Below are 16163 nucleotides of genomic sequence, written 5' to 3'. Positions count from 1 at the left end.
AAAAACCAGTGTGGATCGATGCTCACTTGATCGGCAAATATAGACCACAATGCATTGCGTGGGAACAATTGTTGCCCAAAATATCTATTTAAACGTATTTCTTTAATAAACCAACAACGGTTTTATCTTTAGAAGGCAGTGAAGTCACAAATAATCGTTGCAAAACGCTCATATTAATTAGATTTTAACTTCATGAGATCGATGACGCCATATCTGCCGTTAAAAAACAAATAAAACTAGTGCGCATGGTGTTTGAATTTCTTTTAAAATTCAAGGCACTACATAGTGCAACACTATATAGTATTTTAGCATTTTATCGCATGCAGACATGGCCTGTATTGTTGCTTGGTGTGAATGTGTGAGAGGGTATTATCAACTTGTCCAGGGTGTACCCCGCTGTTGTAGTTGGGATAGGCTCCAGCAAACTTCGTGCTGGTCGTGTCTTGCTGTTTTAGATCGGAGTTGGGCTTTGCAGTTCAGATTGGTTACATTTTGGTTCAGATAGTTACATTTGATGAGGCAGGCTCTAGCGGGGAGCTGCTGACTCTGATGGTTAGGGTGACTGGGTCAGTTTTTGTGTCTGTGAACCGGAATGTATTAATGGGCCGCTCTGCAGAAACTATGTCCTAGAAAACAACAAAGTTTTTTTTTTATTATTATTTTGGCTAAAAATGTCATAAAAAAAACTGGGATGGCTGAAATTTTGTTTGCTTTTGTTGGCTTCAGAAAATAGAAGCTCAAAGACGTCAGGCAAACTAATTGACTGTGACACGTCAAGAAGACCAAACAATGAGCTTGTTTTAGCAAAGCGATGTACAGTGGAAGTAATGGTTCTAATATCGAGCTGAACCAGCTTCCAAATAAATGTATTTATCAGCAAAAACACAAGAGCTTTTGAAGTCTTGATTTCTGTTTTTGTGACTCACTATAGATGGTATCTATTCAGTATCTATGCTCTTTTCATCAGCATTCGGGATTTTTTCTCTTCTGTTTCCCTTCAGTTACCTCGACCTGTCTCTATTGTATGCCTGATCCAGACTTTATTCCAAAACAAAGTCAAATTGAAGGCTTCACTAGCTCATAAAACAGATCCCACCCGTTTGCTTGCTCCTTGTCATGTCTTACTTGGACACTAAGTGTAACAAAGGCATCATTTTCCCACTTGGGCTTTCGTTCTGCCCCGTGACAGGATGTCTACCGCCAAAAAAGGTCTATTTCAGAGCCTTTCACGTCTCGGGTCTCCCCTGTTGAGTTTCCGCTCCTGCTGATTGCCTGTCATCTTCCCCTCGTTGCCCCTTATATTTCAGAACAAATAGGTGGCAGCTCGCCCCTGTTGCTGTGCTACATCAGCTTTTTTAACCAATTCCCATCTGTCATGCTTACAGAACTCACTTCCAAGACATGCAGGTTCAGGATCAAAGGTCTTGTTTCTTCATACATCTTCAGCCCAAAAGGCTTTCTGTAAGCATTCCTCTGTGCTCTTATTTGAATCTGTAATCAAGAACCTCATTTCTGTGTCCCATTTGTCTGGATAAAAATCCACATTCTACACCATGAGGGTAACAATGTCATCAATGTGACCATCACGACTTTATATTTGAAGCTAAAAAAATGTCTTCACTTTAGACCATTCCAAAAACATAATCCAATTCAGTTCAGATCATCTAAAAAGACATTATCCAATTCAGTTCAGATCATCTAAAAAAAATAATCCAATTCAGTTCAGATCATCTAAAAAACATAATCCACTTCAGTTCAGAACATTCCTAAAACATAATCCACTTCAGTTTCGATAATCTAAAAAACATAATCCACTTCAGTTCAGATCAGCTAAAAAAAACAAACATTTATGGTAAAATAATCTAAAAAACATAATCCACTTCAGTTCAGAACATTCCTAAAACATAATCCACTCGATTTCAGATAATCTAAAAAACATAATCCACTTCAGTTCACATAATCTTAAAAACATAATCCACTTCAATTCACATAATCTAAAAAACATAATCCACTTCAGTTCACATAATCTAAAAAACATAATCCACTTCAGTTTCGATAATCTAAAAAACATAATCCATTTCAGTTCAGATCAGCTAAAAAACAAAATCCACTTCAGTTCAGATCAATCCCAAAACATAATCCACTTCAGTTAAGGCTTCTAAAAAACATAATCCACTTCAATTCAGATCATATAAAAAACATAATCTACTTCATTTCACATAATCTAAAAAACGTAATCCACTTCAGTTCAGATTATTACAATCATTTCAGATTGACGTATGTCTACTAGATGCTGTTTTTACAGCTCCAATTTATCTTGGCAAAGACTCAGCTGTTGTTGTTTTTGTTGCAGTGGAGTCAGTAGTCAGCCATCAGTTTATCATTACAACTATTTAATGTTTTTGACATCCTATTTTCAGACTTGACAAAAATATGTGAATAAAAAATCTGTTACTCTCTTTTTAAATCTTCAGACCTGCACTATAAGTCTCTTCATTTCCATCGTATTTATGTCTGTTGGATGAATGTTAGTGGAAGAAACCCTCTTGTGGTTAATTTCTGAACTGTCTTGGCTCCACTTACTTGATTAAGATTTTTTTATCTGGCCCAGAAGAAGCTCATTTTCTGATTCTTGTTTTGCCAATAATCCGCACAGATTTTCAGTCAGATTAAGCTGTTTGAGTATTTTGCTGCAGACGGCAGACCTGCACAGCCTGCAGACACATGGACGCGGGGGGGGGGGGGGGGGGGGGGGCAGAAACTGACTAACAGCATATCTGAGGACTTCAGAAACTCTGCAGCAGCTTCTCTGAGCCCCAGTCTGACACACATTCACATGACTGAACAGTTTGCAGCAGGACTATTATGGTCAAGCATCTGGCTGAGACGCTCCCTTGAGAAAATCAATTTCCATATATATTGGTGTGTGTGTCTGTGTGTGTGTGTGTGTGTGTGTGTGTCTGTGTGTGCATGCCATCTCACTCTTGGGGAAGACATTAGATGTGGCAGATGTGGCATCACACACATTCATTCGCACAGACGATTGCCTGAACAGACAGCAGAAAACATACATTTCACACAGACGTGTCTACACCTACGTGTGCTGCCCCCCCCCCTCTCAGTCAGCTGTCTAATTAAGGTGAGGGTGCGTCGTGTCTGCAGGTGGAGAGACCCCGAGAGGCGACGTTTGTCTGAGGATGATGGATACAGATTGGATATGTAAAGGCAGCAGCAAGTGCCCCCCCCCCCCTCCCTGTGACTGCTTCAGACCAGCTGAGACGTTGAGAATCTGCTGCCATGTTTTGGTTTCTTTTTTTCCTGACAGAATCCAGGAAAACTGTGGCTAAAAGGTTAAACTGCTTCCAGTTTTTACACTTCGCGTGTAAAAAAATTGTTCCGTTCCCTTTAAGGAGTCCAAGCTGTTTCATCTCTTAAAGCCTCAAAAACCACCTCCTTTAAGCGCAAAATCTTTGTTTAAATAAATGAGTTTTTTCCTAAATTGTTGTGTTTCCATTAGCCACTGACTCAGACCGACTGACCAATCACAGCTCACCGCCGACGTCTGGCTCTAACAGAGCCAAAAAATGGCGCCTGAATTTACTTCATGCTATAGAAGTTGGAAGTACGCCATTTTCTATGAGTGACCTCACAATCACTTGCTCCAGTTCTCGTATACAGTCAATGGTCTGCACCTTTAGAAAAACATCTCTAAAATGTCAGTTTTTTAAATACATTTTAAAAAGTTATTTGAAAACTGTAAATTAAATAACAACCCAAACCCATCACAAACTTTAAAGTTGGAAACGGTGCACATCTTTTCTTTTCTTTTCCGTTTTCTTCAAATAATACACTCCACATGCTCACAAAAATACATTTCCAACTAAGGCAGGTGTCTCCATTTCTCTGCAAGAGAATTGATTTACAGATCAAATGTGTTTTTAAAAATCTCACAGCAAACTCCATATCACGGATTGTCAGACAGTTTTGTACCTCGTCAGAACTTTCTTGTGTTCATAAGGCCGAACACACATGTGGTTCTGATGCATCATAGTGTGAAAGACCACAAAAACAAAAAGGTGGGGGGAAAAAAAGTAGTTTGCATATTTGAGAAGTTGTTAGGTGGCTTGTTTTATCCAATAGGGTTTGCCTCTTGGCCCTGAATGCAACACCAGATTCGACCTTAATTGCTACAAACAGAAGATTCTGCTGCCACATATCTGGACTGTAACTGTGGTTAGCACCATCAAACTAAAATAATCTCTTTGAGCCAAATTAATCTGTTAAAAACTCCATTAAAGCACAGTTTTTCAAAGTTAGCCTCTCATCAAAAAAACGCTTCAAAGCTACCCTAAACAAATGATGGAAGGGAGATAAAAATGTCTCTCTGATGAGATTTCAGTGATATGAGAAGAGAGTGAGTTGGGGGTTCAATGAAAAACGTGTCACAGCCTCACCTCACCTCACCTCGGTCAAACCGGGAGGCCTAATTCTGAAACACTTTTCTTAAGGGCCTCAATTTTCCTGGGACTCATTCTAAAGGACTACAGTGCATGATAACACACCCGCATTATTTTCCAATAGAAGGAATCATCTGGTCTACGAACTGCTGTGCATGACAGGTGGGATGCTGCACGTTACATCCACTTTGTATGAAACCACTTTCCTGTTTTCCTCAAGAACCTAAAGCCTTGGTCCCAACTGCCCTTAAGGGTGAATACTAGCTGTCTGCCGGTGAAAAATGGTCAAACCTGCACAGGGCCCATAGGTGGCTTCATGTGAAATATCAAGGTCACAGACCGCTCAGTGAATGAAATCATGTGCATGTTTTTCTAGGGGCGGGCGAACACTTCTACAACACGTTAGGGTGAAGTAGGGAGCATCACGGATTTTTAATAACGCCCTTGTGCAATCCTGCTAACTGTTCCTGTGATAAGTGTTCCCTCCTTGGATGCAGCCTGACTGTTAGAAATTAGGAAAAAGACATAATGTGGTTTGTGTGGACATCCTACAGATGTCCAACAGGCACTTGGGTATCACGTGTACATCCCGTGCGTGCTCTTTTGCGTGCAGTCATCAGTACTCGCACCTCAGTAACAAATAGTGTGGCATACGACGGCATCCCCTGTACGTCAAACAATTCCCGACATTGGTACGTTTTCAACAACATCCCTTGAGGTGGTCGTACGGTTCTCAAAGGGAACTGCAAGACACACCGGCGCTACCCTTGAGAAGCGACTGCTCCTCTCCCGGATGACCCGAAGACCTGCAGCAGCTGTACAAGTCCCCCCCCCCCCCGTAGGGGTTCATGTGACGAAGGCTCGTAGATGCTGAGTAGAAAGCAACAAGGACAACAAAGCAGTTAGAAGGTCCATGAACTGCACACGAGTTTACTATGATTATGGAAGACTGATGTTTACCGAAGCCTTTTCTAGTATTCAACTCTCTGCGGACACTTCAGATGGTGACTCAACCCCTCCCACAGACGGCTCATAGATTTCTGGTCGGAATCTTTGTTTGTCCTGAATTTCTGATACTATAAAATTTTAACCTTAAAATTGAAACAAGTAGCAAAATGATTTTTTTTAAATGCACCTTTTGCTTGTTTTAGCTCCAAATTTGCATAACTCTATTACTGTTTATTTTTTACTTAAAGACAGGCGTTTTTAACAAGTTGATCTGTACGTTATTTCTTCTTATTGTGAGTTTTTTCTTTGCATCATTTTTGCTTGACCTTCTGTCTTTTATTCCAGTGCATTTCTGTTTAGTTCACATCTGATTTGAGTTCCTAATCGCCTCAGCTGCTCTTTGTTTGGTAATTGCTGCCTTCATAGCTCCCTGGTTTCTGTTTTTCCTGTTCTACGTTCCTCGCTGTGCTTTTCATCGTGTTTTCCTCTCCACTGGTTTGTTGAAGCCGCTCGGCTCCGTGTTTAACGCTTTGGTTTTCATCCCGTGTCCAACACTTTGGTTTGCTCCAGGAGTTGGGACAGTCGGGAGCATCGATGATCTGGATGATCCTTTCACGACGCTTGTTTTCAAACTGCAGCTCAGTTTTGTTGTTTAAGAGAAAAATGCCTTTAAAATCCATTTCTCCTTTACTGAATCACTTTTCAATTTGCCATCTTGGCGGGGGACTGGAAGGTATTCCTTAGTTATTACAGAGAGCGCATCATCATTCTTCTCTTATAATTGCATTACAAAGTCTGCAACAATTAAAGTCAAACTGGAAAAAGCTTTTATTCATGATGATTTACGTTCCCAGAAAAATCAACTACAAGAAAAGTTTCACAAAATAAGTGTTTTGTTTTTTTTAGGATAATTTCTTTGAGTGTCATCTTTGGACTTTTACTTTGAAGGGGTGTTTATAAAAGGTAAAAACAAGTTATAATTCAATAAAATTTAAATAACTGAAAGAATATTTCTTTAAATTCATGTAACACAGCCACTAAGTACATTTTGGACGGATGAAAAAAGATCATACGTGGAAAAAGCGTGAAAAGATGTGGTCTTAATGTGAGATTTTCACAGATACATCACAAATGAAGCACGTTAAAACCACAAAAGATGTAAGATTTAACCACGCAAAGAACACGTAAAAACGTAGAACATGAGCCGTGTGTGATTGTTGTTGTTTGTTTGCAATTTATTAGTGTTAGTATGCAATTTTACATACGTAGAATGGTCGAAGATTCATTTAATAATTGCGTAAACTACACAAAATATGCGTAAAAGATGTAATTCTCAACCGACCACAGATTTTGAACAGCTCAAAACTGAAGTCACATAAACCCGTCGGCCAAAATCCTTGACGGAAATCTGCGCACATGACGAATGACGTACGCAAGAAACATTTATGAATCACGCATATCATGCTTGCATCACAAAAATTACGTATAAAATGAGCAAAATGTACATAGTGGCTGTGTGTCACGGCCTTAAGTCTTGACTGACCAGAGGAGGAAACGGAATCTGTTTGGGGAGTCGTGCATCAGTCACTTTTATCCTCCTCCAGATGAAGAAATCTGCACAAATCCTTAATATCATTCCCCGGCATGAGCGCTGAAGATGCGCCTCACAGATTAGTGTAATAACGCCAAGGAAAGAAAAAGCTTGTTTTCCCACAATCCCCTCCCGTCATGACCTTGAGCATCTTCCTCTTTCGTTGTGATCGCACATACTGTTTTTTATAATCTTTCTTTTCAAGAATCCTGTTTGGAAAATGAGGAATCCTGAGAATCCGCGCTCCGTTCACAGCCTCTGAAGTGTAGTCAACAGCGACGATTAATTAGAGATTTGTCTGGAAGAGGGGAGGTTTGGGAGGCAGAGCGATAAAGCAGAAAATCTGCTGGCCTAATTAGGCGAATTTAATTTCTAACAGACTCTCATTGACTCAGACCTTGATGAGGCATATTTGGTGGAGATGGGGGGGCCGGGGGGGAGGGCAGAAGACTTCATCTCGTCTGTTTCTTGTGGTGCTGCACGGGTGAAGAGCTCATCAAACGAGCTTCAGCTTGTCTGTTATTGGAGTTTCAGAGGCAGGTTTTTGCCACCTCCTTCAGGGGGCGGGGTCTGAGTCTGACCTAGTTCTGACAGTGATGAGCCGTGGCGATTTGGAGGAAAAACCTTCTGGGTTCAGAGCAGCAAATGGTTATAGTTCAAACTCTGTTGTGTTCCATTTTTTTCTTTGTTCAAACCACACCGGTCTGATCTGTAGCGGATAGACGGACATCTGTGCACATCCACGAAAGCAATAAACACATGAATCATGTATATAATGAATCACGAAAGACTGAAATTTCATTTGTGGAAAATGCACAGCGGCTGTGTGACACGGAGGCAGTACACCATGATGCATCACAAGTGTGTGTAACTCCCACTAACCGCACACGTAACAATGGTACCATCCATTTTCCTCATGACACGACTGCGTTCCAGTTAAGATGCAACCGCTCCTCTTTACGACCCTTGATGGGCTTGGACAACGCAAAAACCTGCAGCACGCCTTTAATAAAGATGTACTCTTAGCCAAACTTTGCAGTCCTTCCATCTCCCCAGCTTTGCTCAACTTGACCTACATTTTCAAAGCAGTGTTTTGTGTTCAGCTTCTTCTTTTAATCCACGGCTTTTGGGTGTTTTGCGGCGTAACGGTTGTCTAATAAACTGCCAATAAGGACAGACTGCTGAGGCCCGTGAAGGACAATAAACTTTGTTCAACCTTCTTCTGTGCAGACTTTGTGAGGCGTCACAGCGTGAAACGCTTAGGCTTGTTTTAGTTCCTCTCTGCACTTTGGCAGTGGAGCAGCATGCTCATCGGCAGGTGGTTCCTGAATCGGAGCTGCAGCCGTCAAAGATACACATGTTCTGGTTCCTTCAGCCAGATTAGCTCCTACTTCCTGCTTCCAACTCAAAACTGACAACACACCATCTAGCGCGACAAGGAGGCAACTTTCAACAAGGATTTCTGTTTCAATGACAGTATTTGAAGCTGAAAGCTTCAGAATTGGCTCTTTTCTGTAAATGCACGCTTTGTTTTCGGTTTCTGAACCCCACCCCCTACAATAAATAACAGTCTGGGTGGTGTCTCTCTCTGCCTGCCGTGAGGTTTGACCCGTTAGCTTGTCCGCGTTTGTTGATGAAGAAAAAAGTGACCAAAATCTCAACTTTTCAATAAAAGTTGGACCAAACTCGGACTCTGGACCTCCACCATGATCTTCCACAGATACATCTCCCAAGGTGGGCCCCAAGTGGCTTCAGACCAATGTCTGGAAGGACAGCATAGCCCCCCCGGGTCTTTAACACCTTAAATGGTCGTCTTCACCAAATCGGTATCTTGAGTTGTCAGTATCAACCCTTTCTCCTGTCAGCGAGATCATTTATAGCTTTGTTTTTCAGTGGAAAAACACCGGTTTGGCCCCTGTGACCCCTAACTGGTTTCAACTGCTCTGCAGTTCCATGTGGGTTAACGTGACCAGGCATCCATCAATGTGATGATAACCATGTTTAAAAGTGTAACATAATAGAAATCATTAAAGAATGTACAAAAAACCCTTCACTGCATGAACTGCTAATGACATAAATGTGGCAAAAAAAAAGCCTGAAAACATCTGTGGGGGGGTTCTCTGCTTCTCAGTGAGTCACTGCGCTCCACAGGTGTGTTGCATGTTAAGAAAGCTTGGAAAATCAATCTCCAAACAGTTACAGGCATCAATGTGGTGTGAACCTGGTCTAAATGACTTTTCATGGGATGGAGAGATGAGAATTAGAACAAAAGTGTGCTGTGTAAGAGCCGTGGGTCCGAAACTGAGATTTTAACTTTCCCAGAGTTCAGTACTCCTGAAATGTAGTCAGTCTCAACGAGGTTGAGGAAAAAGTTGTTGAAGCAAAAACCAGCTTATTTTCACAATTCTTCTTTCTTTAATGGGCCTCTGAGTTAAAATTTCCCCCTCACAACAAACTCCACACACATAGTAGCTGGTGAAAATGAATTTTGGATATAGTGAACACCCCCCCCCCCTCCAAAATATGATGACCTCACAGCGGGAGAAACCATCAAAAGATGGAAAAAATCTTTTCTGGGGCTAAAAAAGAACAAACAAACAAAAATGTACTAAATAAACAAAAACATACGTGTCGGGGATATCCAAAGAAAGTGTTAAAAATATTATGGGATGGCCACAGGATCTATGGCTTGGTGACCATTTTGCGGTGATTTTCATATTTTCTCACAATATAGGAAAAGAGCCGAAGTTTCTTTGACCTTTTGACCTTTTGGAAAATTTCAAGATGGGGGCATCTTGAAATTTTCCAAAAAAAAAAGTTAGTTATCACCTCCTAACTAAATAAATAAATGGATTAAAATGTAATTGAATTAACGCCTCAAGGATCATTGGGAAGCTACTTGGGGTCAAAAGGTTAGATTTAGAAGTTGTAGATCCTGAACGGCGTTGGCATGGTGAGCTCACAAAAGTGGCGTTTTGCTGTTCCTTGCACATTTTTGATTGGAATATTGTGAAAATGTAATACATAAATCCTTGGCTCAATCTGAACGAAATTATATTAAGAAAAAACATCTGTTGCCAAGGAAAATAAAAAAATTACTTTTGCAGATTCTTCTAAAAATTACATAGACGTGTTCGTCACCCCCAGGAGATCTAAAAATAAAATGGTTGCTATGTAAATAAACAAACAGAAAAGCCGCCGTTTAGAAAAAAGCTTTTTTTTTTCTAATGAATTTGTCACTTGCAGCTTCGACCAGAATGGCAAGAGCAGAGGGGGCATGAGGGGCTGTGTAACAGCCGCTGAACTAGTGGGGGCGGGTCACGAGGTTGCTGCCCAGGCGGGTAGCGCCTGGGGGCCACACGTTGCTAGTTTTTAATTTCCCTTTTACACACATTTGCACTTTGGCTCCTATTTTTTCTAACATTCATACGGCCCTTAATGACCTGCATGTACTGATTTTAAACAACGCTTCTGTTCATTTTCAAGTCCCAAGATGTAGTCTGACCTCTTTTGAAAGGAAATTTGGTTCAGTTTACCAGCTCATGCCATCTTAGCCTGAAGTGAATTAATTTTGAGAAAGAAAGAGCCAAAAAAAAAAAAAAGATTTGAGAAAATCCCTGAATATGGAGTCAGAACAGTAGAAATGCTTTGTTTATTGAGTTTGCTTAAGTGGATGCAGGGGCAGGCTCAAGGTTTCAGGTGAGGCTATTAGATGAGGCTTTTCTTAAGGAGGGGTGGGGGGCTTGGCTGATCTTTTCCTTAAATGTCATGAACAAAGCTGCAGCAGTGAGCTTCATCTGAACAGCAGTGGAGTAAACAGCTCGTCCTACAACATCTACCGAGCGTAATTAGTGCCGGGCCGCAAACAGACATGACCCTTCCACACGTCCTGTACCCATCCGTGAGGATGAGTCATCGTGAGTGTGAGGGTGCATTATCATGCTGAAGTCAGTCACAAATTATATTAATAGCTCTCAGAAGATTGCTAAAAAGAGCTCTGCCTAAGTGGCAAAACATTTATTTTCTGGGATTTTCAGCCTTCTGCGTCCGACTGAGGGGTAACCCACGCTGCCCATTTCTGCAGAACGCAGAGCCTAATGTGTTCTCAACCTGATAGCTCTTTCATTAGTGCCGGTCCAGAGACAAATACATTCAATAAGATGACCAAATGTATCTGTCTGTTACTGTGTAAAAAAAAACCACCCCCCTTACTCCGTCTATCTGAGATGTAAGTGCACTAAACAGATGGGAGGATGTGTGCAGCCAGCAGAAGATTACCCAATGATGGCGCACAGCAACAGAGAGGTGGATTGACAAACCCATTATGGAAAGTTAAGAAAAGGCGAGCTCAGGCGCCTGTTTTCAGGTAAATAAACGAGGATTGCGTGCAGCGGTTTGTGGCGTCGGGGATAATTTTGTTGGAAGTAACGAGGGATTTGATTTCACTTCCCACACGGTGGAGCAGAACCATGTTCCTGTGCACAGATTTAATAGGATTCTGAATGGAATACCTTTTAGGAACTATCAAAGCTAATGCCATGAATTAAAAAAAGCCAGTTTACAAGCTTTTGTTAGTGAACGTCTTTGTTTTCCAAAACATTTAAAAAGAAAGCAACAAATACAAGGAGGTGAAAATACCCTCGACATACTGTTATTGTAATATTGGATAGAATTGATTTGTTGGGATCACATATGAGACGCTCAAGCGTGGTCTGTCCCACATGTACCAGAGGAACAGTTGGTGTCCCACAGGGCTCTGGATTGGGAACCAGGTTTTTTATTGTTTTTTTTTTTTCTTTTTCTTCTTTTGTTTGAGACGTACAACTTTATTGTTGCTGTACAGCAGGAAAAACATTTGTATCTCTTTTTTTATCATAAAAAAACTCAATAGAACTATTTTGTTTTGAATATTCTACAGTAAGAAAAAACTGTGATAAGAAAAGACAACTTTGTTGAGTTTTTTTCTCTTTATGTCCAGTGTTGTGAATGTTTAAAAATAAAAGTAATTAAGTTATGATGTTATTATAGTTACTCACTACTTGATCCAAAGGATAATTCAATTCGATTTTTTTTATTTAAAACCAAGTGGAAATAAACACAAGAGTTTAAAAGAGACAGATAAAACATGACAGTGTGCTTGAAAAGGAGTGAGTTAAAGAGAAATCCTGTATGATCCCTTTTCTTTTACAACACCTGATATATTTCTATGTACTTTTTTTTGTGATGTATTTCTATGTACAGTTTTGTTCTAGACATTCACATTCTGAATAGCACCTGTGCAGAAGTGACATTCTTTTATTTTATAGATCATTTTTGGCCTTTTTTTGAATACATGTAAACTTTTTATTTCTTTTAAACCTTTATACAATCCCTTCTAAATCTACACCATAAGAGTTCTAAAATAGAGTTAGTTCCTGAATTACTAAAAAGTAAAAGACTTTAGTTACCAGGGAAAGTAACTATTTGCAATAATGTTGAAAAAAGTTCAAATATAAGTAAAATAGTCATATATTTGTATGTTTGTGTAAAACATGAGTTGACAGTTTCCTTTTTTCATACAATGACAAACATATTAACATTTTGAAAAGCTTAAACATTATTTTAATACTTTTTTTAATGACATTTTCTGATAAATCTTTTTTGTTTTTATTAATTCTCAAAAATAAGATTACTTTTTATAGGCTTTTCTCTGCTGGATTACAATGACTCTGCTCTTAGCCAATCACAATCACTTCCTCTTTTTAACCCATGCAGTTTTTCTTTGACAGCTTTCTGTCCGTTTATTAAATCAGTTCAATCTAGTGTAACACATTTTGTAACGAGGTACTAAAAACAGGAATGGTTTGTTAAAACTCGAGCTGTTTTCTGGATGCAGTCAGTGACTTAAACACTGAGGGGCAAAAAAAAAGCCCCGACCACATTAAAACCTGTTCATTCTGATGACAGAAATCCAACCAGCTGGATGTGTCATCCGTCTGCAGAAAGGACTCATTTCTCTGCTGCTGTGTTTTCTCTGCAGACGTGATCCACTGAAGATCAGCTCGTCTTCATCCGCCTTTGGTTCTGGAAGACAGACGCATGGAGAAGAAGCTTGAGAAAACAAAAGTAAGAGGTTGAGTCTGTTGAGTGGGCCGGGAAAGAACCCCACAGAGCTGCTGAATGAGCTGCTGAATGCTTTCCTCTCCATCAAAGGCTTGTCAAACCCTCCGTCAGATTCTAAACTATCTATACGTTACAGACACACCCTGATTGCTTTCTGTGATTTAGCCTGAAGCAAGGCAGCAGCTGGTGCTTAGAAGGCAGGATATTTGTCTTTCAGCTGGAAGGTCGCTGGTTCAATCCCTCCTAAAAGCACCTTTTTAGAATCCTGTTTTATTTTCATTACATTTCCGTTTTCAGACGATGCTTCGCACGTTTGGATTATATTTAATGAGAGAGTTCAACAGTTGTGATCAAACCTCTGTTGCTGAACACAAATTTATTGTTTACTTTTCAAAGACTCCGCCGTTTCTCCACTTCAGCATCTGATATTCTGTCTTCAGATGCTCTTCAGGCAGAATTTTAATGATTTTAGCAGTTCAAGTTCGGGTTCGGCTTGAACTTCGGGTTCAAGTGAACCTGGACATCTTAGATCATCATAGAGAGCGTTTGCGTTGATTGCAGACAGCCCCCCCCCACACACACCACCACCACCACCATGTGCAGGACCCCGTTCAGCAGGTCTCTAATCAAGTTTCCAGCTCCAATTTCCCTCATGCCCTCTCTTTGAACGGGGATCAACTCTTCCTCAGTTGCAGAGTGTCCCAAAAATCTGTGTGGGGATCTGTCACTGGAGTTTCATGAAAGTGAAAAGTTCACTGGGGGATTTTTGGGTCTAAAACCCCTTTTTGTAGGCTTTCCCACCTGCTGAAGAAGTCCATTACTTGGAGGAATTTTGTGTTTGTGGTTCTCAGTTGGAGGGTGGGTGTTGAGCGTAGGATGAGAATGTTTGGAGTGTTTGTGTGGGCGGCCGGCTGCTGCTAAATGACAATAGTCCTCTGTCTGGAGTTGTGGATGAACAAAGTCTTCCTGCTTGGTCCTGGAGTTTGACTTTCTTAGAGATACAAACAGGAGACTCGTCTCTCTGCAAGTTCTGTTGAATCAAATATCTCAATATCACTCAAATGAAAATGGTGTTTCTAACATGTTCTTGAGGCATTTTTCTGATGATGGACAGAAAATGTAGCTTAAAACTATGTTTCTCTTTATTCAAATCATGCCACAAGCTCTCTGCTCCGTTTCTGATGCATCCACTGTCAGACAAATAGATCCATGAACGTCTTTGTTTTCCAAGTCTTAGCTGGAATCTGGATCAGACCTGGACGTCTGGATGGCTACAATACCAATAATCTTAGATTGAAGGTCTGAGGGGCTGTAAGCTAGCAGGAGAGAGTGCAAACAGATGGGGTGAGGGGAAAGGGGCGGGGTTGCTCTTCACCATTGGCCCCACCCATAGCTAATGAACTCATGCCGCTTTGCAGAAACTATGTCCTAGCAAACGATACACGTTTTTTGACAGGATCAAAAGATGATTAAACTTAAAATGCTTAGAAAATATCCCAAAACAAATAAGGCTGCTTTTTTTTCTTCTTTTTTTTTTTGTCAATTAAGAACTACAGACAGAAAAAGCAATCTAACTCATGAGATGCTGGAAAAAATCAAATAAATAATAAACGTTCCCCTCCTGTTTTCCAACAGGTTAATTAATACCTCTCAGAGCTCTTTTTTTTTTGCATCTCTCAAAATTCTTTTGAGGGCCTTGTTTCCATAGCAACAGGGTTAGGTGTGTATCTGTGTGACCAGCTTGTTTTTCACAACAAGCTCCTGCTTCACCGGACACGTGCGGGGGTCAAGAGGAAAATGACGACTTTCCTGCAAACGCAGTTCTGATTTACAGACGACGAGCGAATGCATCCCGTCAGAGGCAAGCAAGCGCTGCACGCTAGGGTTAGTGCCCCCGGTTTGCTTTGTGGTTTTCTGCCGCTCGCTCATCGATGCGGCACAGATTTGTGTGTCTGGCATCATGTTTACGAGTCACAGTCAGTAATCTGGAGGTAGAGCGACTTCCCTGCTGCCACACTTTGTCGCCTTCTTTCCTTCATTTGCCGCTTTTACTATCTAAAGATCCGCCTCTAAAGTGATAAACAGACGTAAATGTGGTGGAGCCATTTACAAACGTTAAAAAGGTCTTTCTGGAAGTGCAAAAGTCTGCATGATGGGATTTCTGATGAGATTTCTTCTTAAAACAACAACAAAAATGACATAAAAAATGTTTTTTTCAAAGATGGGAACAGCTGTTTGAGCTTTTTAACACAAAAAGTAAATTAAATACAACCAAAAACACAAAGCAGGAAAGAAAAGCACCAAAGTTTTGAAACAGTTTTAGCATAAATCAGTCAAAACAACCATAGTAAAGCCAAATGGTTTTAGCTACAACTTTTTGCGTTTGATGACGGAAACAAAACCAGACATTTGTGTTTGTCATCAGTGATGATGGGAAAGGTAAAAATACTAGAGTAATGGTGATGAGACGGGGAAAAAACTAGAATCTGCAATAAATATAAACATTGTTAAAAAGGCTAACAGCAAAGTAAAGATGCTGGTAATCACAGCAGCATGGAAAGATCCGGGTCATCAAGTAAAATAATCCAGATTATTTTAAAAGGAAATGTCATAAATAAAATTGCAAATAAAAGAGATTTTGAAAGGATATAAAATGATTAAAAGACAACAAATATAAGACTTTATTAAATACGAGGACACAGCTAATGTTGTGTAAGCTAGCAGGAGGTCAATAGATAATTTAGTCAGGGGTGGACATAGCATTAGACAAAGGAAGGCAATAGCCTGGGACCCCCAACACAATGGGGGGCCCACTTAAAAAATAAAAAATGATTTTAATGCTCATTTTAATCTGTACATAATAAAAAAATAACAAAATTACTGAAATTAACACAAGATCGCTCGTGTTGTATCCTCTCTCCTCCCTCTGCAGCAATGGACAATTCTGTCAACAGGAAGTTAACAAGCAGAGAGATTTTTCCCTCCAAAAACGTTAAAATAAACTGTGTAAACAAAACTTTTCTTTTTATGGGTGACATCTATGAGGTCAAATCAGGATCAGCATT

The 16163-nt window shown here is 40.3% G+C and overlaps 1 long non-coding RNA gene across 6 annotated transcripts in view; it reads left to right on the top strand.

Annotated features, from left to right (window-relative positions):
- Positions 1-16163, top strand: part of LOC144987758 (uncharacterized) — a 148277-nt gene that overhangs the window by 16258 nt on the left and 115856 nt on the right. For all 6 annotated transcript variants that reach the window (XR_013651423.1, XR_013651421.1, XR_013651420.1 and 3 more), the window contains exon 2: positions 13016-13101. This is a non-coding gene — a long non-coding RNA (uncharacterized LOC144987758). The remainder of the gene's footprint in view (positions 1-13015; positions 13102-16163) is intronic.

Source organism: Oryzias latipes, chromosome 19 (assembly GCF_053564925.1).
Source record: "Oryzias latipes strain Hd-rR chromosome 19, Olatipes_Hd-rR_3.1".
Lineage (NCBI taxonomy): Eukaryota > Metazoa > Chordata > Actinopteri > Beloniformes > Adrianichthyidae > Oryzias > Oryzias latipes.
The sequence above is the reverse complement of the archived record's forward strand: the minus strand, read 5'-3'. Positions and strand labels throughout refer to the sequence as shown.